Genomic DNA, 26,103 nt, shown 5'->3' on the forward strand with positions numbered 1-26,103 from the left:
AAGGAAGATTCGTTCTTAGACTTATTCTAGGTGTGCAAAATCTAGACTTCTTGCAATGCTTGTTTTTCAGGATGGAGAGAACACTGAAAATATTAGAACTCTTCATCCATTCACTCATTTATTAATATGTCTTGGATACCTATTATATAATAGAGAATCTGTTATACACCAGAAGTACAAAGTTGAAAGAAAACACAGTATCTCTTTCAAGGAATGATTGCTTAGTTTATTGGAGCATCATAGGATGTATAGTTTCCATATCATTTGAATAATTATTAAATATATTTAAGCACCAGTGTTGATCTAGATGCCATAGATCAACAAGTGTTCTGGCATGTCTTCAACACACACTCTAAATTTCCATGCCACTTTATCTGCCCACCTCTCTCATGATCTGCCTTTGTATTATTTAGTATATTCATATAGAAACATACCTACGATGTTCTCCTACAACACTGTAAGCTCCCCTGGGTAAGGCTAATAGCGCATTAAATGTTTATAATCCTTACACTGACTATTTATTGAGTAAACTCTGGAGATGGCAACTTACAATGTACAGCCCAGACATAGGTAAGAAAGGGTCACTAATTACTTACTAAAAGCAATGGCCAATTTAACCCAAATTCTGCAGATAAATGTATGTGATTTTTTTAGTAAGTATAACCAAAATAGACCATTCCTAGCCTGCTTGGTTTAGAGTGCATTATTAGAAACAGATGCTATTAGGATTTTGTCTATTTTTAATGTGGAGACTTGAGGAATTCCTTCCCAGGGTATATTCTCAAAGTACCATATGTGGTATCCATTACCATAATCTTTAGGCTCTTAACTTATAGACTGCATAGGAACACAAAAGTAAAAGAGAAAAGTGGGAAATAGTTTTGTGAATTAGAGGAAAATCCTGGTTACTTTCACCAGGGAGAAATCTTGCTATGGAATGAAGAACTTATGTAACCTGATGGCTCTGAACAACATCCCATTTTCCAGTTGGAGCCGAACATTGACATTTCCTAAGGTCAGAGTGACCCTGACTTTCTCTGTGATGAGGAGGGATGCATTTTACTTTTCCCTAAGTTGTGTCTTTAAAAATCCATTCCCAAAATCCTTTCATTTTTCTTTCAGGAGAAAAATGCAAGGCATTCTGTAAAGATGTATTTTCATAGATAAAAAACACATTTAAAAATTATATGTATGCACTAATGTACACATGTTCACTAAACAAATATATTTGTATATGTATTTATAAACAATTTTCATGGTAAAATATTTTAAAATATTAGGAAGAAAAAAAGATCTTTTCTGTTTCTCTTCTTGCCACACAACATGAAGACAAACATTTATGGAGTATGTACAGTTCAGTAGAATGGACCCCTCCAACTCTCTAGATCAACTGTGTAGGTTCTCAGGTGAATGTTGTGAATTTCACTCATTACAATGCATATTTTTTCAATATGAGATAATCTGAGATGTATTTTCACTCTTCAGAATTTCTTTGATTACTGTCATTTTAATTATAAATTCATGGAGGGAAACAGATGTTGTTAAATTTAATGCACCTGGAGACAAATATTTTAAATATTCATTTTATTTTAAGAATCTAAATCGCTGTCTTATAATTTACCTAACCTAGCTCAACTATGGTGCATTTGTTTGCACATTCAAGTTCTTTTAGTCCCCATTACAGCAAATCCATTGGAAGTAGGCAGAAGTTCATTATTATTGGCTTGGCTGAGAGGCTAAATGATTAGTCTAGGATTTCCCAAGGTAGATGTAGATTTTAAAATAAATACAGCATATTCCAGTCTGATACCTTGAACTTATAAAACATAATTAAGTTGACGTCTAGGTAAATCAGCTGATACAGTAAAATTTTCATCTGATGAAACAAAGTGTCCTTTAAAGACATCATCTCCAAGAGTTAAAGTCTGACAAATTTATGTATCGAAGGTCAAATACCATATGATTTCCTTCATTAAGTAGTAGATAATAACAAGAATAAACAAACACATAGAGACAGAGATTGGATTGGATGTTGCCGGGGGGGAGGGGGGGAGGGAGGGGGGTGAAGGGGATGGTTCGGTACATGTGTGTGGTGATGGGTTGTAGTCGGTGTTTTGGCGGTGAACATGATGTAGTCTGTGTAGAAGTGGAGGTGCAGTGACGTACACCTTAAATTTTTACAATGTTGTAAACCAATGTTACTGCAATAAACAAAAAATTAAAAAAAAAAAAAAAGGTGAAAAGAATAGCATAAACCTAAAAACAAATCCAAAAGACCAACATAAACCAAGTAAAATTAATGTGAGAAAGCAGTATTCCCAACACTCAAAAGGTTAAGTAGTAGATGCAGTGAAGGTGATGTCTCAGAATAACAGTAGGGACAATATAGAGCCAGAAAGGAGAGTGCTCAAGGAGCTTAAAAGTCAGTAGAAGACAAAAGAAAATATTAAGATAATTAACACTGTTAGACCTCAGGAAAATGAAAATTAAACGATGAGATACATCTATGCCCCCATTAGAATTGCTAAAATGAAAAAGACTGATAATACTAAGTGTTGACAAGGATGTGTAGCAACTGGAACTCTTATATACCACTGATGGTAATTTAAAATGCTACAACCATTTTGGAAAACTGGAAGTTTCTTAAAGGTTAAATGTATACTTACCATGTCACTCAGCCATTTTACTCTTAGGTATATACCCAAGAGAAATAAAAGCATACATAGCCCTACAAACCTGTTTGTGAACGTTCATAGCAGTATTATTCACAATATACAAAAACAATCCAAAAGTCCACCATGTTGTTTGATTCTATTTATATAAAATTCTAGAACATTTTAGATTTTCTAGTGATGAAGCTCAGATTGGTGCCTGGGGCAAGGGCACAGGGAGGGGTGGACTGCAAAAGAACACAAGGAAACTTTTGAGGGTAATGGAAATTCTCTGTGTCTCGACTGTGGTTTCATGGGTACATACATGTGTCATGGATGCATACATGTGTCAAAACCCATCAAACTGTACGTTTTAAACTGATGCAACTTCTTGTATGTAAATTGAACTTCAATAAAATTGATATGGGATGATCAGTCAATGAAAGACCCTGGATAGACAGCTATGAGCAAAGAAAATCAGGGTAGAAGTGAGCACTCATCCTAGAGTGAGAAACAAAGACAAAGGCATAGTCTAGATGAGACAAAAGCTGAGCTGGACATTTCCCCCTTTCAACTCTCCCCTCCCTTGCACTTGACTAAAGAATGCAAATCTATGGGATTAATTGATAACTGAGTCTGGGTTAATAATAATGACATTTCCAATAATAATTGCATCTATAATTTCTACACTGCTTTTTTTTGTGACAGAATATACCACCAGATGCTCTAACATGTATATCCCATGTTTTTAGACTTAATTAAAAATTTGAGGGAAGGGAGGTCACAGGGAGATCTTTTATAAATTCCTGACTCTCTTTTTTTCCTCTAATTTCTTCCCTTTTGCCCTACTTTCTGCTACCCTCAAGGAACAATTCTTTGTCTCTCTTACAGGATGGTTTACATATTCAGTCATCTTTTCGGGTCTTACCTGTTATTTCTATCAGCTTTTCAAGAAATTTCCTTCAAAACAAACAAACAAACAAACACTCCTTCTCTGCCTAATGGGCCTTCTAGGGAATACATTTTCTCAATCTGGAGTTATATGCAGGCAGGCCAACAATCAAGATTCCTTAGTATTCAAAGTAGCCCCATGGCATGGAGACAATAGTTCTAATTTTCTTATGAGGCAACTGAGATGGTAAAGATTAAGAGACCCTGCCTGACTTCACACAAATAATACGTGGTGAATCTAGGATTTGGTTCTAGACCTTTCTGACTTCAAACAATGCATTGCCCAACCCTTAAACTTGATCATCAAAAGGTGATTGGGGCCTTGCCCAGCTTGAGTTAGAAGTGGCCCACCAGGCAACTGAAGCCAATAATTGAAGGGAGGTTGTGTACTTGGATTAGTAATTTACTGGGAAATCTAAGAACAGGGCACAGGCGAAGGTATGGTATGATAAATCAAAATACATGGCTGAAGTTGGCATTCACTGATTAGATAAACTTTTGTATTTTCCCACAATGTACCAAGAACCTTAGAAGGCCCTGTAGATCCAGCATCAAATACAACATAGCTCCTGCCTCCTGTCAGTTTCTGGTTGAAAGCTGGGTGACAGACCCCCGGAACAATGTTTTTAATTCAGGAGTTTGTGATACAGTTATGCACATGATGCTGTGAGGCTCAGATGAGGGCATCTAAGTCATAGTGGTGAAGCCAGAGAAAGTATTTCAGAAAATATGGGGTTTAGAGCATAAGTAGGCAGATGAGGAGTGAATGAAAGACATTCCAGGAAAATGCAGCGTGTTCTGCTCATGCAGAGAGATGTGACGTAAAATGGAGTTGTCCAGGGACATTGAATCTATTTGTCAGGGCTGGAGTGAGGGGTGAGTGTGGGTGAGGCAAATGCGGGCTCAGTGAGGAAGGCTGGAGTAAGAAGGGGTCTGCGTGTTACATTAAGGAGTTTCAACTTTGTCCTTAAAACTTGGGGCACCTTAGAAGGACCCTCAGCAGATATATGTTATGATGTACATTTGTGATATTGGAAGGCTGAAACTATCACCTACAAATTGTCACGGGGATGCAGTCACAATTTTCAGCCTGCCTTTTTGTGGTGCCCTGAGCAAGACGTGAGGGTGCTTTGGCTGTAGTATCTAGGAACACATAGGTTGCTGGGGTTGATTCTTAGAATTGGCAAAGATCACCTTTGAGATTGGGGGTTGGAAAAAGGGACTAATATTTATTGAATTCTAAGTATGTGCCAGACTCTGGGCTAGATTCTGACTATAAGCTATTTTATGTAATTCTCACAACCACCCTGTGAGTGTCGATGCTATACTTAGACATTTAGGCACCTAGGCAGGTAAATATTGTGCCATCTGAGGCACAGTAAATGTTCCCTCCGTTTCCCAGTTAGGTTGATCCATACCAATGTTTTGTCCAACAGGCTGGAAGCAGAAATAGTGAGTGTTACTTGGAGATGGGGCAGGTGAGAGCCAGTGTGTATCTTCTATCTCTGTTTCCTTACTATAGTGAACTTGGAAACACCACATGCTTAAGATGGCATAAGTTCAAGTTGGCAAATAGTTGACCAGCCTACATAAGACAGTAAATGAACGAGAAATAAACTCTTATGTTTTGAGCCACTGGCTTTTCAGTTATTTATTACTGCACTGTACCCTAAACTATCGTCACTAATATAGTATCCTTTCAAACAGATATTATTTATATGTTTGTACATTTATTTATTTGGAGTAAAGTTTTAAAAATGTTTACTAGAGGACTGTCTGCTTTGGCCAAAAGAGAACCAAGGACACATCACTAGTTTCCTAAGAAGCCGTATTTGGAAACTTGAGTCCACCAGCACCAAGGCTTCCATACAATCTGTTGATCTTCTAGCAATTGCTATAGATCAGCGCCTTGGGCAGTAGCATGACTAGCTTGCTCCCTAATCCAATTTTTGTCAATATTAGCCGTAGCGTATGGATGAGAAAACTGAAGTTGAGAGAAGTAACTTGCTCAAAGTCAAATGTTCAGTAAATGATAGAGACTATACTCTATTTGAATTAGTTTAATTATTACAAATTATTTGACTTCAGAGGTCTTTCTAATACTCCAGACTATTATTCATATTACTGAATTGTTCAACAATGAAAATTTCTTAATGTGCAGTTGTATTGGTATTAAATGTTTTCCTCTGTACGTTTCTTTTATATAATCTTGTCCTCACACTCACCCTCCTTTGCCCCCTTTTTAAGGTAGGTAAACTGGGTAGCCGCTGTCTACAGAGAAGCAGTGACTTGCTGAAGGAGACGCACAGTCAGTTAGAGATGAAACCACGACCATAAACCTTGTGCCTGTCATCCGAACAAGAATTTTTCCACTGCAGGAAGGTAACATTGGAATGTTTCTCACCCTTTTTTTCTGTCCTGCAATACCATCTTTGTGTGTTGGACTCTATGAGCTTGTTTGCAGAGTCAAACTCAACTGCATTTTTGTTTACCCCCAATTAATAAATAGCTTTGAGTTGTTTACTAACAGCACACATTCTAGTTTGCACAAATATTCTTTCAGACTAGAAACCATCAGAGAATGAGAGGCCTTGTAAGCTGCCTACCAGGTGCCTTTTTAAGTCTTATTTGACTAGACGTGTCTGTGAGGATGAGGGAAGACATTTAGGCTGCTCTTTTCTCAGGTCCAATCTGCCCAGAACTGGACTTATTTGCAATTATCAAGGATTTTGTAGAGTAAAGCAGACTGAAAAAAATATCAGCTAGGGAATTTGAAAATGTTCAATTTTTATTTCATATTTGCTGTGTGATCTTAGGCAGCTCACTTAAAATCTCTTAGCCTCTGTTTTCTTAGCTCTAAAATGAAGATAGAGTAATATGGGAATTTCTCCTAAAGCAAATATCAGTCACTGCAGTAATTCATCCTGGAGAGTTGTGGTAGCTAAGAGAGGTACTAAGTTCACTTAGTTCACTTCAGTAATTCATCCTGGAGAGTTGTGGGTACTAAGAGAGGTATGAAATTCTTCAATTCTCAAGGGCTTGGATGAGGCAGCCTTTGGGAATGGCCTAAAACTTGACACAGGATGTGGCCAAGTCCTTACCTCCTTCTAACCCTAGCCCCATGGTCACACCCAGGAAAATGCTTCCACTTTGCTTCATAGAAGCTATTTATACAATGGGCTCCAGGAATCAGCATGACAATGGGGAGAGGAACATTATTTTTTTGTATCTTGATGAATGTTGAAAATTCAAAATCACGGTGAGCTTCATCAGTGACAGTGGTAGGACATCACTGGAAGAAACTGAGACCACTACATTTGCTATGCAAAGATCAGTCATCATAGTGGCTGGTCCTACTGTCTGTGACTGAATTATTACGGCCCTTTCCTGGCCAAAGGCAGGAGGCAAGAGACAATGAGGAGGACTAATTTATAATCTACATAAGCATTCCTGGGGTTCTGAGTAATCACTGAGAGTAGGGAAACTTGGAGAAGAATAAATTTTTCATTATAGGGATGGGGCTTGGGATGTTTAAATTTGAATATAATTGTCCATTTGTAGCCTTATTTTTATTCCAAGCTGGCCAAGTTAGGACTACGGCTTTATTTATTAGGTTTGTTATAAGGATTAGAGATAATATTGTGCACAGCCTAGCACAGTTATAGCTCTAGCTGAGCATAGTTAGGTAATATAGTTCATAGCCTGACACATAGTAGGCCGTCAATAAATGGTAGCAATCAATATTATTATTTTAAAATTTAACTTTAGCAGATACTACTGCTTAGGAATGTTGGGGCCATCAATAAATTGTAAGTGTACAAAGCCTAAATTTTATATAATATTATTCTTTTTAAAAATTGATTTTATTTATCATTAGACTCATTTTTTTACTTTTTCTGCTAATATTACCAATAACTCTCTGATCTTCCCTCTCTCAGTCTTCTGAATCCAACAAACCACTTACTGCCTTCAACATTTTAACTATGTAGCTGTCTTATCTTTCCAACTAGACTGTAAGCTCGTGGAGGACTGAGAACCATATCTTATGGTCACTGGTGATGTTCAAAATATTTATAACCAGTGCAGTATCAACCCCACTAATCACAGTAGAGGCTGGACAGGAATGACCTGATTGGTTATACTGGCACATACCAGAAGAATACTGACCCATTTTATATTTCTTTAAATCCTTCATAGTGCCTTCTACATAAAAGGGGCTCAACAAACATTTATTCATGATTAAAGTTGGGAAGTTTCTATAAAGTGATATCTGGACAGGCTGACTGGCTGTCAAGGATCCTCCCAAGATTATTAGTACCTTGAGAAATCTATCCCACTTAGGTCTTCAGCTTTGTGGGCTCAGAAACTCCGGTTAACTGAACTTACAAACTTTCGTATGAATTGAAATTGCAATGAATTTATTTAAAGTGAGAAATTTGCATTATATCAAGGGAGAAACCCTTACATTGGTCAATCAGTTTTCAACAAAGTTGCCAAAGCTATTCAGTGAAGGAGGGGACTGTCTTTTCATCTAGGAAAACTGGATATACATGAGCAAAAAGTGAACCTAGTCCCTTATGTCACACCATATACAAAAAATTAACTTAAAATGGATCATAGCCCTAAATTTAAAAGCTAAAACCACAAAAATTCTAGAAGAATACATAGCAGAAAATCTTTATGACCTTGGGTTAGGCAACAATTTCTTAGATCAATAAAAGGAATAATTGATAAATTTGACTTTATCAAAATTAAAAAATCTTTTGCTCTTCAAAAGAGTGAAAATGTAAAGACCAGTAACAGACTGGGAGAAAATATTTGCAAAACATACCTGATAAAGGACTTGTATCCAGACTGCATAAAGAATATCTATCACACAACAATAAGACCAACAACCTAATTAAAAAATGGGCAACATATTTGAATAGACATTTCACAGAGAAGATACAGAAATTGCCAATAAGCACATGAAAAGATGCTTAATATTGTTAGTCATTAGAGAAATGCAAATTAAAACTGTAGTGAGATACCTCTACATACCCACTAGAATACCTATAATACAAAAGACTTACAATACTAAGTGTCAGTGAAGATCTGGAGAAACTGAAATCCTTGTACACTGCTGGTGAGTATGTACAATGGTATAGTCACTTACATGTTACTTATATCTGACCCAGAAATTCCACTCCTAGGTATCTACCCAAGAGAAATTAAAACATATGTCTGCAAAAAGACTTGATTGTTCATGGAAGTTTATTTATGCAATCCAAATATCCTAAAACTGGTAAATAGATAAAATGTGGATTCATACAATGGAATGTTATTCATCAATTTAAAAAATGGTCTATTGATACCTGCAACAACATACATGAACTTCAAATACATCATGCTAAAAGAAAGAACCTTGACAAAAGAGACTACATATTATATGAATCCATTTATATGAAATGTCCAGAAAAGCCAAATCTATGGATACAGAAAGCAGATTTATGGTTTCTGGGGCTGAGAATGTGAGTGGGAATTGATTCTAAATGGGCACAAGGGAACTTTTTGAGTGATGGAAATATTCTAAGACTGGATTGTGGTCATGATTATACACTGTATAAATTTACTAAAAATCATTCAACTGTACACTTATAATAGGTGACTATTATGATATGTAAATTTTACCTCAATAAAGCTGTAAAAAATTCAAGGATGGGAGAGTGGGCTGCTGGTTAAATCTTCGAGACATCAAGCTCTATAGACTGGCTGTGCCTATCCCTGCAATGGAAATGTGCCTGGCTACGCCCATCTTGAACAGTAAAGAAAGGAATTAGAAATATAGTTCTTTGGTTCTATTTATTTAAGATTCTTCGTTGACCAAAGCCCATTGACATGAACATATTCTTTTTTATATTATGTTAATATAATCAATATTGTTCTGATCTGAGAATCATTTTCTCTGAGAGATGATATGGCATATTTCTGCTTGATTCATCTTTGCATATTTTATCGCTTAACAGTAAGAGGGCACTCTTCATTCTGGCTAATTTGTAGCTTAAACTATATTCAAAGGAGCTAAGTCATTTCTAAGTTCCCTTTTCTCCAAGTTACTAGAGAATATTTAACTGTGGTTCCATGTACAACTACACACACATTACCACTTCATTAATAACCTACAAAGTCTTTTTTTCCTAGAGAAATATTACCTGGCCTTCTCACAAACTTACAAATAAATCCTTACCATATTTGAGTTTTGTAGACATGGAAAATATTATTTAAATGGGGGAATACGTGCCATAGTAATCCTTATGGGTATTCATAAATTTCTCCAAGTAGAGGTGGAAAACTGAGATAGATTTTATTCATTCTTTAAAATCAGAAAGTGTGGGGAAGAGATGGAAAATACAAATACATATGAAAGTAAGACATTCACTTCCCCAAAAGGTAAATAAAGTATTTTGGGGGAAAGAATTTAAAGAATAAGAATTTGTAAGCGTTGTTTGGCTGTTTATAAATTTATTTTCCAAATCAACAAGGTGATTCAAGGCAACACTCTAGTGAATGAAACATTACTTTCCAATAAATAGTTTCAGGATGTGGTTGCAACAGCCCTTTGAAAACTGGCTTCTCTTGCCAAAAAATGACAGTGGAGATAGTGAGTGGGTTCTTTTCTGAGGCTCCATCTGTCATTCTACTATTACTATGGTGGAAATCACGAGTCAGTACAGCCAGGTCTGGTTTGGGGAGGATGACGTTGACAAACAGATCAAGTTCAGACACACCATAAATTTCACACAATGCCTCACACAACAGGCCAAGGCAAAGCCTGCTGAGTGAATATATCACTCTAAGTATGAGGCATATGGAGGATGTTCAAAGATGTTGCTGATTGCTGCTGCCGCAGCAAAACTTCTTTTTTCCATTAATGATTAGGCTCAAGTCAACATTTTTCTTTCCAGCTTCTCTTTGCTCATGTGTGTGGGCCCATGAGCACATGGCACATTTAGAAGTTGTTTACTTGTACAATTCAAGCTTTCTTCAGTTTGAGATTCTTATCAGATAAACTTTTTTTAAAAAAGTGGACTCCCATAAGACTATTTGCATTGTTCCTCAAATGTTTTTGATGCTATTGAAGTGTATATTACTTTAGGTAAAACATTCGTGTCAGTGGTCTCTGAAGGGGGTTAGGGAGTGTAGTCAATGGAGTAAGCAGGATGATCCATTAGAGTGTGGGAACAAAATACTAGAACTTCTATTTCAATTGTTATCTAACATAAAAAATAACTTAAACTTCATTAGTATTTAATAGATGGATTGGAGCTGGCACATTTATCCAGTCACTGTGTGAGCTGGTCACAAATGGTCCCTGAGATACTCTGAGTGAAGTGGGAGTCCCACATTTTGCAGGGATTGACCCAATGGCACACCTGCTTGTTGGTTTATTAATTCTAAACACACTCTATTTTACAAAGTAAAAAATGTTTTTTAAAATAAATCCGTGGATTGAAAAATAGTGGAAAAATACAAACAATAAAAAAACGAAAACATGACAGAGCTATAATTCTAGCAGTAGCTCTTTGGTAATCACACCAGGAAATAAAAACAATGGTTATCTAATTATATCTGTTGAGAAGATGGCCAATTAATTTAAAAAATCCTAAAGAAAATTTGTTGAGATAAAGTTTTACACTCACCTTTGTTAACAAGAAATAATGTGTGTTGAAGCTTAATCAGAGTACTTACAGCATACATATATTGAGGTCACTTCTTTTTTTAATTGGATATGCAATCAAGCTGTTTGGAGACCACTTAGAAATATCGCTTGGAATTTGTATACTTGATTGTGTGTGTTACTGGTTGAGAAGACACGTATCAACAGGGCCTGGGAATATGTGAATTCAGGGTGAGGGCAAGGAAACAGGCAAACATCAAACATCAGAAGTAGGTGGATTCTATGGTTTAATTGTACAATTGATTGTCTGGATGTGTGAACCTTGATGCTACGTGAGTTGTTAAGTGTGTGGGCATCCTTGTCAAAGCCTGGACCGCTGTCTGTGTTCCACATGACCGAAAGGAGAAGTAGCATGATGTCTTGCTGTTCCAAGCAGGAGGTCAGGCATTGGCAAGTGATAAGTAACACAATGCTGCAAGCAGAGTAAAAATCTCAAGATAAGTGTCATGAGATAAATAGCTAGCCATGAAAGCCTAAAACATTAAAATGATTTATTCATAACAACTGACTCTTACATGTGGGGGTAAAAAGACTTTTATTTGGATTAGCTCAGATATTCTACTAGTGGACATCTACCTAGAGACTCCAACTTAATTTACATCACTTTGAATCAATTAGTTAAGCAAATGTTTATTGAATGACTGCGAAGTAATGAGTGCTAGTAATTGATGCCACTTATGGAGCATTTTCTGTGCCAGGCTGTGGGCTAAACCTCCTCAGTATATCATCGTGATTAATCCTTACAACAACTTTTAAAGTAGATGTTGTCATCCCAGTTACAGAGATAAGGAAATCCAGGCACAAAGAGGTCAAGTAATTGGCCCAATTCTAAACAGAAGTTCCTGGAATGACCTCAGATCTGTCTACACAAGATGGATGGAAAACTATAGGAAGAGTGGAGTGATGGGAAAAGGAGGAAAGAACAACCTCGGAAAGTGGGAGAGCAGCAGCCTCTCTCTCGGAGCTCCTTTCTTATGGAAACTGCCGGGTACTTTGCCCTCAGATCCCTCTAGCTGTGTTATTTGAAACTTTCCTCAAGCTCTAGACCCAGTCTGGCACCATGGAGGGGAAATACAAGACTTCTCTAGCTGTAGCTCTGCGTCAGTGTTTCAGGACTACATCAGTCTTGCAGCTCTTCCCATTCTGACCCCGGCCTCGTGACTGCCCAGCATCTGGCCTTCTGCTCAGTCCTCTATGGCTGCTCTCCCTATTCCTGAAAATCAGGATCTCAGAGACTGAGGTCTTGGAGATCTGTTGCCAGATGTTTCTCAGGCCAACCATAGCCTTCTTGGGTCTCTTCTTACAGAAGACATGAGGTTGAGGACCAAGAGGCCGCCAGCATCCTTCAAACCCCATCACCTACCCCGTTCTTGTTTGAATAAACGCTCCAGGTCTTGGCGTTTTTGAAACAGAGGGTCATGGGGTTGTTATATCTAACTTGGGCTTCCTGAGAAGTTGGCCTGTCCTTTGAATGCAGATCAGCTTGCTCTCCTGCCCTGCTTACAAGTCCTCTGTTTAGGCTGATCTGACTGCTCTGCCTCAAGTTCTCTCTTCCTGCCTTCCTTAATCTGGCTTCTTTCCCATGCCTGAGCCTCAATTAAAATAGGGCTGATCTGGTCAAATTGTGAAGTTTGTCTTGACTCTTTCCCAGGTTCCTCTTTGTTTTGTTTCTACTCTTTGACATTCAGACTTTAAAATTATCATCATCATCATCATCATCATCATCATCATCGTTTGTATTTTAGCTCCATATATTTGTTTTGTTTTAATAAAAGACACAGAATAAAGGTGAAGTCCTCATGGTTTTCCTATTCAGCCTCTCTGTTCCCTTTCTCCCTAGAGACATTCAATATCATGAATTCCAGCTGATGTTGTTATATTTTTATACATATATGTGTATGTAAATAATGAATAAAAAACAATGTTTATTGATCACTTAATATACACCTAGCAGTGTTCTAAGTTATTGACGAGTATTCCTTCCTTGACTTTGAAAACAATCTTATGAAATAGGTACTGTCATTATCTCCATTTTAAAACTGAGACAGCCGGGCCGGCCCCGTGGCTTAGCAGTTAAGTGTGCGCGCTCCACTGCTGGTGGCCCGGGTTCGGATCCCGGGTGCGCACTGACACACCGCTTCTCCTGCCATGCTGAGGCCGTGTCCCACATACAGCAACTAGAAGGATGTGCAGCTATGACATACAACTATCTACTGGGGCTTTGGGGGAAAAAAATTAATAAATAAAATTATTAAAAAAAAAAAAAAAACTGAGACACCAAAAGCTTAAGTAACTTGCACAAGGTCTCAGAGCCAATGAGTGGTGGAAATGGGATTCAAAGGCTGGCATCTGACTCCAGGCTCAGTGGGCTTCATCATATGCTAATGCTTTTAACCACTCTAATGTTACACAATGTTTTGTGGTATTGCTTAGAGTGATTTTTCAAATGCTCAAAAATGCATTTAAAAAATTTCCCTCCATATATTTTTGTTCAACATTTTATTTTTGAGATACGTATTAATCTAATCATTGACAACATCCTGTCAGAAATATCCATCATAATTTACTCTATTCTCGATGGGCATCTGGAGTGTTCCTGATTTTTCACTACTACAGGCTGTGCTGCAGTGAACATTGTTGGGCATGTCTCCTTGTAAACAGTCACTTTCACCTCCGATTCAAATATGGCTATTTCACTAGTGCCTTTTTCAATTGATAAAGATGACGTGGTTAATTTCAATGATTCCTACCAATATATGACTGATTAGTAAAAGATTAATCCTTTGCTGGACTTTGCATTTAAGAGACCCACTTATTAGCTGAAAGAATTTAACCTGTAATGGTTGATATAACGGTGTGAAGAATTTCAGAAATTAGGAGGTAAGGCTGGATTTGAAGATTGTATATGGGAGGTGATAGTCCCAGTGCCTGCAGGACTCCTGTTAGCCATCCAATAGGACCGACCTTTCTCTTCTGGGTCATGGAAATATGAGTGTCCAAAGACATTTTTTTTCAGCACCAATATTTCAATGTGGTTCAGATCCTACCCAAACCACTTTCAGTGCTCCTTTTCCTACCTTATAAATTGTAAATATATAGACAGAGTATTTATTGGGTTACAAAATAGTCTGTAGTATAATAGCTGTGTGACTTTAGGATATAGGAAAACGTATTTCTAAATTTTGATAACTATGGGGTGAATATATTTGCATACCAAATGAGATTTCCTCTGCAGACCAGGCAACCTGACTCTTCAATATTTTAAGTTCTTGCCCTTTGAATGGAGATGGTCTGAATGGAAGCACCAGAGAGCTATCTACCAGAAGCCCAAGAATATTTCATGTTGTGACAACTGTAGTCTTTCATTCCTGGAGAAGCTTCGCTAGAATCAAGTTTTTGCTGGATGAACTCATTGTGAATGAACTTGGTTGTCCGTTTGTTATTTTATATATTTTATGTGTGTGTGGCTCTCAATATACATCTTGGTGCATGACACAGATGTTGTCTTGGAATAGAAGACCCATTGGACTTGAACTTTAACAAGAAGAAAGTAGAATTTCCCATTAACAGCATAGTATCCAGGAAGAACATTGAGCATGGAATTAGAATACCTGGTTCTGATTCTAAAACAGGCTTGATGAAATCAGGCAAGTTGTTGTAAATAGGGATCATAACATTAATGATCTTAACATATTGTAAAGTGATTATAATAATATCTTCTAAATTAGTATAATTTATCCAAATGAAGTTTTAAAAATCTAACCTGTTTCTTGAACACTGTTGTTGCACAGTTACCTGATGCACTAGTGATTTACATAGAAAAAAATCCTTTACAAACTTACTATAAAATGGACATAGTGATGTCTTATTCCTAGAGTTGTTGTGGGAGGAAAAATGTCTTGGTATGTGTAGAGAACTAGATGTAAGAAAAAAGCCTGGCAGCGTGGTAAGTTTTCTATAATTGTGATTCTGTTTTTCAGGGATCACTCAACTAGCCGGCTAAAAGTGAGAATAAGAGCCACTAGTTACCTTAAAATTTAAGTGCAGCACATGTCAATCTGGAAATCCAGCTACCTCTTCCCAGGAGAGGCCAAGGACAGCAGTTTAATGGGATGAGTAAACCTACCATTCCCTTACCCCCATATATAAAATAGATCTACAGAGAACGTGAGATATCACCTTTTAGGGAAAAAATGATTGTATGGAGTGGTAGCCAAGCCATCCCCAAAAAGAAAGGATTATGTGATTGGTTCTTCCACCTTCCCACAAGATGGGGAGTGCCCAAGTCACTTTCCCTGACCCCATACATAAGTCAAGGACTAAGGATGATCTGTTAAAAAATGCTGAGTCACTGAACTGATGGAGCATCTGTTCTTTAGGCTTGAACATGGAGAAAGGGCATAGAAATATGTGACAGAGTTGAAAGAGAAAATCCCAGGGTGCAGCCTGCGTGTCTATGTTTGGTACGACAAGGATATGTGACTAGGGTCTGGCTGAAGGTGAGCAGGTAGCTGAGTATTAAGCTTTCTTCTATCACTGCTTTCCCAGGTGCCACCCATTGGGCAAAGGAAGCCTAACGGTCAAGGACGTAGGGTGGATCACCTGGCACAGCCTGAGGCAAGGAGGAAGAAGCTGAGCCCCAGATACCCCACATTGGAAAGTTGTGCAGACAGAAACCCCTGGAGGTCCCACTAGAGAATCCATAAATGCCTCCCATAAGGAAGAAGGCATGTGATGGAGAGAGGGAAATGAGGGCGAGACAGTGGTCTGTTGCCAAAGAAGAGAGGCTGATTTACCATGAGCAGTCACTTGTGGAATGTCTTCCTTCCTCTCCTTCATCTTTGCTCCAATTCTAGAAGAATAATGACAGCAAAGAAGGTGAGGAATGGCACGAGAGAGAAGACCCCATCCACTCCCTCCCCACCTCCTGCTCCAAGCCGCAGAGATGCCTGTCTAGCCTATCTTGGACTGTAGAGGAAGAGAGCTGTGAATTGAATATAGGATTGTTTTAAAATGTAGAGCACCAAAATCAGTCTGAAAATGGATGAAATTGGACTGAGATATCACTCGGGAGCCTGAAGTCCAATGCGAATGGAGGCTTGACAAAGAATTCTTATTTAGAATAATAAAACTTTTTCATGGGTATACCACAAGTTGACGCACCTTGATGGAATCAGTTAAATTAGTTATTAATTGTACATTATAAATGTTTCTGTCCTTATAGGACTAAATGTCTTAAGAAGTCATTCCTGCAGATGGATCTTATGAGCGTTTCACTCAGTCTTGGCAGAGATGGAACTTGGCTGGCTTTTTATATGGCCAATCTTAAATTGTTCGTGCATTTGTTCATTTATTCAACCTACATTTATTGAGCATTTAGTGTGCCAGACACTGAACTACTGAACCAGACTCTTGGGATAATTAAGCAAACCAAATACTCAGTTCACATGATTTCACATGGAATAAAAAGACTTTCTCTGAAGCTTTTGAGGCACTGGCAGACCCTGCACAAAATAAATTGTGGGCTCTACAACCAAATAGCATTCTGAACTGCCTAGTAGAAATAATAGGGACCATGCATCTTAGGTTTTCCGGGACAGCCTTGGTTTCTTCTAATTTCATTTTTTTTTCAATAAAGTAAATTTATTCAATATGTAGCTAAATACAATTTCTTTTTTTATGACTTTGTAGCACTTTTCATTTAAATCTATAAATGATGAAACATCCTTTGTTAGACCACATGCCCCAATTTTTTATTTGAAAAATGTAGGTGCTTAATGCTGTAGATTTTTTAAAAAACAAATTTAGATCTAGATTATGAAGACAAAAATATGGAAGTTATTGTTTCCTGGAAACGCAGCTTTCCTGGCAGTTGTATCTCTTGGCATCTAACACTGTTTTTGACGGTGGAACAAGCCACAGCTCAAGCACCAGTCTGCTTTATGCCAACTTTAACCTGCAGTGATGTGAAGTCCACTGATCTCCTGTGCTTTCGAAGGTGATGAATTGATGCGCCTGTCTTCACTCAGGTCATACTTCCTCCAACATAAGATGAAAAAGAGCAGAGGGAGAGATGAGAGACAGAGTTCAAGAGAGAGAGACTTAGGGAAGGAGAGAGGAGAGAGCAAGCCAGGGTGAAATAGTTTGTAACCATCTCAGCTCTCATCGCAAAATAATTTCTTGCACAGGCCATTCAAGAAGCATGATGAGGATCATAATCAGCCATTGTTTTTAGATTCCTTTTAGTTTCATTGTGGAATAATTTAATTAAAATACATTTTTATTACCATTTTATGGCCTCTGTCTGCTCTTTCTACTGCTGTAATTTCCTGAAAAGGAGATGTATGGCATCCTGCGGGCCTCCCCGGTAGCTTTTCAATCATCAATTCGTATCTTCTGAGTTAGTTTCATTTTGCCAAAGGAATCCTTTTCTTATTTAGCATTCTTGTCACGAAAATGAGTGGTCTGATTCTCTGATGTACTGCACAGTTATGGGGAAAAAAATCCTTTAAATATTTTTATCTCCTTTGTGAACATGATAGGCTTAGAAAACAGAAGCCTGGCAATAAAAAACTTCTTTTAAAAACATGCCCTTCCACTTTCCCAACTGTGGCAGGCAGAATAAGCCCCCCCCCCGCCCCCCACCAAATATGTCAACATTCAATCCCAAGAACCTGTGAATGTGTTACCTTACATGGCAAAAGAGACTTTGTGTATGTGATTAATTTAAGGACCTTGAGATAGGAGATTATCCTGCATAATACAGGTGAGTCCATTGTAATCACAGGGTCCTTAAAAGTGGAAGAGGGAAGTAGAAATGAGCTCAGAGAAAGAGATGTGATGATGGAATCAGAGTCAGCGAGATGCTGTGCTGCTGGCTTAGAAGATGGACGGAGGGGCCATGAGCCAAGGAATGTGGACCACCTCTAGGAACTGGAAAAAGCAAGGAAACAAATTGTCCCCTCAGGGTCTCCAGAAGGAATGCAGCCTTGCTGACACCTTGATTTTAGCCCAGTGAAACCCATGTCAGATTTTTAAACTATAGAACTGTAAGACAGTAAATTTGTGTTGTTTTAAGCCACTAAGTTACAGCAGCAATAGAAAACTAACACATCAAATACCCTTTCTGTGTATAGGTTGAATCCTAAACTTATTAGCTTTTAATTGCATTATTTAATAAAAGTCTTCCTAACCTCACTAGCCTTTAATTGCAATATTTTATATAGTTGGAGAGGCTGTACTGACAGCAGATTTCTCACCTCTCTGCACTTCCTTTCTAATCGATGCCCTTTTTAGAAACCAATTTTCAGTGGCAACATCCTTATATTTGGACAGTTCCATTACTACTTATTCTCAAGTCTAATTTTAATCAAATTTGTCAGTAGATAGAAGACCCAAGCCAGACAGGGCTTCATGAATTTTATAACAGTTGATAAAATAGGAGGGAACACTCTCCTTCCTTTCATATTTGGAAGATTTCTCTTAATTTGAATCATAAGAGTGAAATCTGCCAAGATCACGTTCGTGTTGCACTGTCAGGGCGAATATTTTATGGCCAGTAATGTTATCTAGAAAGGAAGTCACTTCTTTGCAGCAAATATTAGTGCCTGAGACAAAGAGAATCTTGGTATGATTTTTTCAGCAACTCCCCTAATTGAAAGCCGCAAGTCAACGTGAACTTGGGATTCACTTATATAGATGTTAGTTTTTCAAGCACTTTGTCTTCCTGTCATGCGTTTTTTCCATACAAACTCTGTTACTCTGTAACACACTGGAGTTTAAACAACTCTCAGGGTTCTCAGTCACACCAGATGTAAGGAAAAGTAAGAAAAGAAGAATTTGTGGTTTCCTTTTTTGTAGTTTTAATAGGGGCTTTGTAAAGACTATGTAGCCTTTGGATTAAGGCTGTGCCTCTGCTACAAATTCAGATAATAAACAGAGACAACAACACTCCAGGGAGGTCTTTGCACAGATCTAGCAAATGTCAGGCAGTGGTTTTTCAGGTTCCTTGTTAATGGGAAGCTAAATTCCACTGTGATTTTACTATAAAATTCATGGCAGTAGATTGATTTTTAACAGTGATATTCACATAACATTATTTCTCAAAGAGTTGAATGGAGCAATGGTGTGATGGTGTGTGTGTTTGTGTGTGTGTGTGAGAGAGAGAGACAGAACGAGAGATGAGAAGCCTCAATGAGACACAAAACAATCTTTGCAAAGGAACCTGATTCTAATTCAAGGAAACAATTCCTAATCTGAAATCAGGGTATACCAAATAAGAAGCAAAATAATTTAAAACTTGAGTTGGAAATGTCCTGCCCTTCTGCTTCCTGCTTCCCTTCGTTTTCCAGCTCTTCTCATCCCCTAAACTGTTCTTCCCTCTCTCTCCAGGAAGAGGACACTGACTTTGCAGTGATATTAAAAGCCTTCACAAGACAACTCTATTATCTCCCCAATAACAACAAAGCATCTTCCTAATAGCAAACAAACATAAATTTGTATCTACCCTGTCTTTCTTCCTTCTCATTACCATGGAGATGTCCCTACTATCTAAAACTTTGAATTGCACCCCCTCTTTCTTGCTTTGGAACTTTACACGATTGCTTGTTTCTTCTCACCTTGCATAGTCAATCTTTCCTTAATTGGATACTTTCCATCAACTTTTAAGCAAGCTTATTATCTCTTTTATTTTTTAAGAACAACAAAAAGAATCCTCTTTACCCTTCAGACACTGCATTCTCTTTTCCTCCCCTCTACAGCCGAATGTCTTCTGATTGCCTCTGAGTTCACCTCATTTTGGCCTTTGATCCCCTGCCTCCACCAAAATTGCTCTCATTTATGTCATCAATAATGTCCCTTTCACTAAATGAACAAACACTTTCACTTCTCCTCTTCCTGACCTCTCAGCAGCTTTGGACACACCCTCCTTCTCAAAACACTCTTTCTTGGAATTCTGTGATACAACACTTTCTTGGCATTTCTCTTACTTCTCTATTCACTCTTTTCCTATTTCTGTTTTAGGCTCTACCTCCTGTATCTAATCATTGGCTGACGGAGTTACTGACAGTTCCATTTGGGGCCCTCTTCTCTCAACTCTACACTCTATTTCTAGACAATCGAACTCTTGCCCATGCCTTCAATTACCATCTCTAAGCTAATGAATCCCAAATATCTTTCTCTTGCCCAGACTACTCCTTTGTTTCACACCTGAATATCTATCTGCCTACTTGGCACTTTGTCTTCAGTAGCTCAAAGTCACCTAAACCAAATATGTCCAAGAATATACTCACAATTACTCTGCTTCCTATCCCTTCACCTTGATCTTTTTTAAGCCAATGCCATCAGCAATGCTATCAGTGAACGCTCCAACTTCCACCTACGTATGCGAGTCAGGAGGTAAAATCATCTTTGACAAATCCCTCTAATTCACTACACCAATCCCATTCAGCACTACTTTTACTTTACTTTTCTAAAAATCACTCAAATATATCCCCTACTCATCATCTGTATCAACTTCAACCACTGTAACTACTTCCCTTCCAATGCATTTTCTATCACATAACTAGAGTAATCTTTTCATAGTGCAAATCTGATCATGTTACTTTTAATCCCTCTCTCTCTCTCTTTTTTTTTTTTTTGTGAGGAAGATCAGCCCTGAGCTAACATCCATGCTAATCCTCCTCTTGTTGCTGAGGAAGACCGGCTCTGAGCTAACATCTATTGCCAGTCCTCTTCCTTTTTTCTCCCCAAAGCCCCAGTAGATAGTTGTATGTCATAGTTGCACATCCTTCTAGTTGCTGTATGTGGGATGCGGCCTCAGCATGGCCGGAGAAGCGGTGCGTCGGTGCGCGCCCGGGATCCGAACCCGGGCCACCAGTAGCAGAGCGTGCGCACTTAACCGCTAAGCCACGGGGCCAGCCCTGATCATGTTACTTTTTAGGTTAAACTTTTTGATGGCTTCTCACTGCTCTGTGGATAAAAACAACGTCATTTCACATGCCCTGTGGTTATTTGTATTCTGGTCCCTGACTGCTTCTCCAGTATCGGTGTGCGCCATACTCCCATCCTCTTTGATTGGCTCCAGGTGCATTGTCATTCTTTCAGCCTCATATACATGCCACATTCCTCCAGCCACAGGGCTTTTGTACATGCTTGGATGCTCTTCTCTCATCTCTTTCTCCACTGAACTCCTAGACATCAAAGATCATCTCTTCATGGACTCCTCCATTGACTTTTCTAACTAGACCAAATCCCCTCACTAAATCATGTATTTCTACTTCATAGCACTTAGGACAGTTAGAATTTAATATACATTTGTCTAATTGGTTAATAACCACAGTATTTGGCTTCATGAAACATACAGGGACTACAATGTTAAGTCATTGTCTTCTTTGTGCTTAACTAAAGTCAGTTAGCAAAGGTGCCTGGGAAAATGATTTGTTGAACAAATAAAAGGAAAGGACTTAGAAATTATTCTAATCTGTTTTAGAGAGCAGTAGACTGAATCCCAGAAAGGTGAATCACTGAAACTGAAACTCAACTTCCATAATTCTAATACTAGGACAAATGTGTGGTATAATATTATGTTTTTAAATGTGCTTTATGCTCTCTTTATGCAGTAATACTAATCTCGGTGGGGTTGGCATCAATTGTTTTAGTAGTGGTGGCATTAGAAGAATTACAGGTAAAGTCTGTATTCAGCACCAACTGTAAGTAGTTAACTTTTATAGACAAATTACCCAAACCCAAATTTTCTTGTCTAAATTCCTGTAAATGATGAAGCTTCTCATGTGAAATCAAACTTTCTACCCTGGATTGAACTAGAAATATGTATATGAAATAGAAAACAACTCTATAGGAATTAGGTACAAGGAATCCTAACTACTTCAGAATTGGCCTGGCTAAAACTCCAAATAGAATGATGGCAAGTTCTCCCCATTACTCTTTGTGGAAGCAAGCCAGTCACTTGCTTATTTGTTCTCAGATCAGTTAATTGCCTGGTCCCATTTTGACTCTGCATTGCAAGGAACTACTAGTTAGCTATTAGGTAGGATAAACTCATGGGAAGAGAAGACAAAATACAAGAGGGAATTTAAGGTTGTATCTCCTCTCACGTTGACTTAAGCAGTGTCTCTGGCAGCAGCTGTATCTCCTCCTTCACTCCTGGCAGATAACCCCTCATTCAGTGGCCCTAACTCCCAAAGGCAGCTTCTCCTGTGGTTCTCGCCCTCATTACATATTCCCAACTTTGGGGCTTCAGTAAAATCACTTCTGCTTTCTCTGGCCCTGTGGGGTGATGCTGGTTTTCTTGCTGTTGCTAATTTGTGCATTGCTTCATGCACTCCTATTAAGTTTCTCAGTTCTACCAACCCTTGTGCAACAATTTGCCTGCATTAAATTTCCTTTATTTGAAATACTTAAATTGATTTATATTTTCCTCACTAGACCTTGACTGATACAATTTTTTTGGGGGGTATCAGGATTTGTCCTAGGAAACAGATTCTCAAGAACAAATTCTGAGTTCAGATTGCTTGCTTCTGTTAGCTTGAACATGGTGCAAAACTTCTTTCAGGTGGAAAAATGGGATACTATAATTAATCTGTCTCATCAAGTGGCATGACAAGTACTTAAATTATAACCTGGTTTGTTTGGGATGATGTGCCAATTGAAAGCTAGGCTTCAGGAAAACAAGTAGCTGTTGATTTGACTACAAAAAAGGGATGGCTGTTTCTGAGTGTGCTGGACTGCATACAAAAAGAAAACGATAAGCTTAGAGCTTTAAAGTCCTAGCTCAAGGGACAACAAGAGAATCAGAGAGCTGCTATAGCATTCTTAGAATTTTTTTGTCAGGAGGTAAATACGGTTGAGAATCAGAACCATGTGTAATTTGCAGAATTACCATGCAAGTTGAAAACACAGACTCACCAGTTTATTATGTTAGTATTGAGGAATTAATTTTAAAGAGAGGATCTCTGCGAGTTTGGATGGGGGATATTTGAGCAGATGTGGTTGAATTTGAGAAGCATGAACATAACATATCCCCAAGTTTCCATGACCAGCAGATGCAGCTGTGTCTGATGAAGATAGTCTTCCGTTAAAGAGCCTATAATTTATTCACCTGAAAAAGTTGCCTTGAAAGGAGACGCTTATTTCACTCAAGACTCACCAGAAGCATGTCTTATTGCTTCCAGCTCCATAACTAGAGTCAGATGGCAGCATACCTCACTCAGGTGGAGAATTGCAAGGTCTGGTCCAGGAATAAATAACTTATACACCAAAAGAATTGTAAATATTTGCTAATTTTTGTTAGCAGTCCACTGGAAAGCATGTGTGGAGATGGAGTCTATATGAGTTAGACTAAGGAGGGCAGAATATAATATTTATCAGTATAGGTGTATTTACCTGAGAATCCAGGTTAATTGTGCTAGCTCAAACAGCTGAAAATTGCATTAAAATGTTGCTTAGTTGGTTTACTGAAACATGTACTTTAAAGTGGCCTATAAGAAATTAAGGTAAAATGCCAGAATTCTTCTGGGTTAAAGCTGAAGAAAAATTCAAAAGCATAAAGGGAAGAGAATGTTGGAATGAATTATTTATGTTCAACCTACTCACTCTCCTCCTGACTACTTCTTGCTAGAGAAATCAGAGGACTCTTCTTTTACTAAACTATCAATTATTGCATCAATGAGAGGAGCCCCAATAACCTTAACTGTCTGTAGTGACTTTCCTCTGCAGGCTGTAGATGACAGTAAGAGATGCTGCCTTTGAAATGAACTGATTTCAATATGAAGATGAGATTTTGGAATGTCAGGGATCAGCTGGCAATATCACTGTACTGGTAGAGAACAGATGACCACAATTAGCGTAATGAGCAAGAAGGAGTGAGTGGCAATCAAGGTGTTTTTAAATGCAAGAATCTATGACGGTAGCTAATTAATCATAGCTTCTCTAGGACTTAAATAGAAGGACAGCCCAAGGAAGAATTACTTGACCTGCCTAACCATAAAATACTAGGTGTAGTGATCAGAAAACTGTCTTGAATAAGTGCAATAGGAACACAACCTCTCTTCTTCCCAGACACGAGGCAGTTCATGGATCCAGAGCCTAAGGAGGACGCTAGTTTCCCTTGAAGAAGGATTATGGAACATTGCCACAAGTATATACTATAAATCATCTGCCATGTCTTCCTCTAAAAGGATCTGAAATTATTTATCTGAATGACTGTGCAAAGAGGAAAGGAAAATATCCAGGCATTTTGGAGATTTTTAGACATGGATTCTTAATTGATGCTAATATCTGGTGCCCCAAAATGCAATTCTAATCCAGTGGCCAGAGTAGAAGCTTATAGATATCAGGTGGTAAATGGAATTTTGGCCCCAATTAATCCCACAGTGAAGCCAAACTGTGGTTATTTCCCCAGTTCCTGAATGTAGAGTTAGGAATACTTGGAAACTGGCTTAATCCTGACATTGGCTCCTTGACTCATGGAATGGGGGCTATTATGTTATGAAGAGTCTAGTCAAAGCCTCTGGAAGTGTATCCCTCAACTGAAATAATAAATAAAAAGCAAACCTTGTAGGGATTACAGACTGAAGTGTCACCATCTAAGATTTGAAGTATACAAGTTATGATTGTTATCACATTCATGTTTAACTTCCTTGCCTGCCCCAGGTTAAAGCCAATGTATCTTTAAAAATGATTGAGAATTTTAATAAATTTTATCCAGTAGTAATTCCAATTGTAGTTGTGTTCCAGGTGTGATTTATTTGCTGGAGCGCATCATTACCACACGTGGATCCTGGTATGCGACTATTTATCTGGTAATACTTTATTTCTCCTACAAATGAACAAGAGTTATCAATAACAATTTGTTTTACTTGGAAGTAAAGGAAGTAGTACACCTTTCCTGTCTCAGCTCAGGGCCATGCCAACTCCATTACTCTCTGTCACAGTGTAGCACAGAGGTACTGATGGTCTTGCATTGCACAGAATATCATGTTGTCACTACATTGAAGACATTATGCTGATTGGTTCTGGTGAGCAACAAGTAGCAAGAAATGTGTGCTAGAGACTGGAAGAAATTGGCCTGACATTTCATTGAAAAACTTTCAATTTAGTGTGAATGACAAGTTTCTGTGCCTTGCATTTCTTGCCATGGGGAAAGATGTACATATAAACCTTGTGAGTCTTTATGAAATTTGGAGGCAACATAAACCGTAATTGGTGTATTGTTCTGATTCATTTACTGAGTATCTCATATGATCACTAGTTTTTAGTAAGGCTCAGAGAAAGAGAAGGCTCTGCTGCAGCTCTAGGCTTTCATACAAGTACAAATTGTCCTGTTATTTGGACCTTGACAACTAAAGATGCTGTATTAAGCCTCTAGTAGGTCAATAAGAAAATCACAGTATGAGTCCTTAGTGGTTTGGAGCAAAACCACGTCATCTTCTACTGAATACAACTGGCTTACCACTGGGCTGTAGAAATTGTCTGCTTGACCGTGGGACACCAGATAATTATATATTCTGAGCTGCTCATCATGAACTAGGTACTATCTGATTTACCAAGTCATACGGTTTGATTTGTGCAGCAGCAATCCATCATCAAATAAACATATATGTAATATTGGGGTTGCAAAGGTCTGGAAGGCACAAGTAGGGAGCATTTGTAGGTGTCATAGACTCTAATAACATCTGCTCTGGGCCTCATAGGGAATTCTCATTAACAATTGATGGAAGACAAAAAAATTCAAGATTGGTTTACAGATGGGTCCGTACAATTTGC

This window comes from Diceros bicornis, chromosome 22, assembly GCF_020826845.1.
Source record: "Diceros bicornis minor isolate mBicDic1 chromosome 22, mDicBic1.mat.cur, whole genome shotgun sequence".
NCBI classification, from domain to species: Eukaryota; Metazoa; Chordata; class Mammalia; order Perissodactyla; family Rhinocerotidae; genus Diceros; species Diceros bicornis.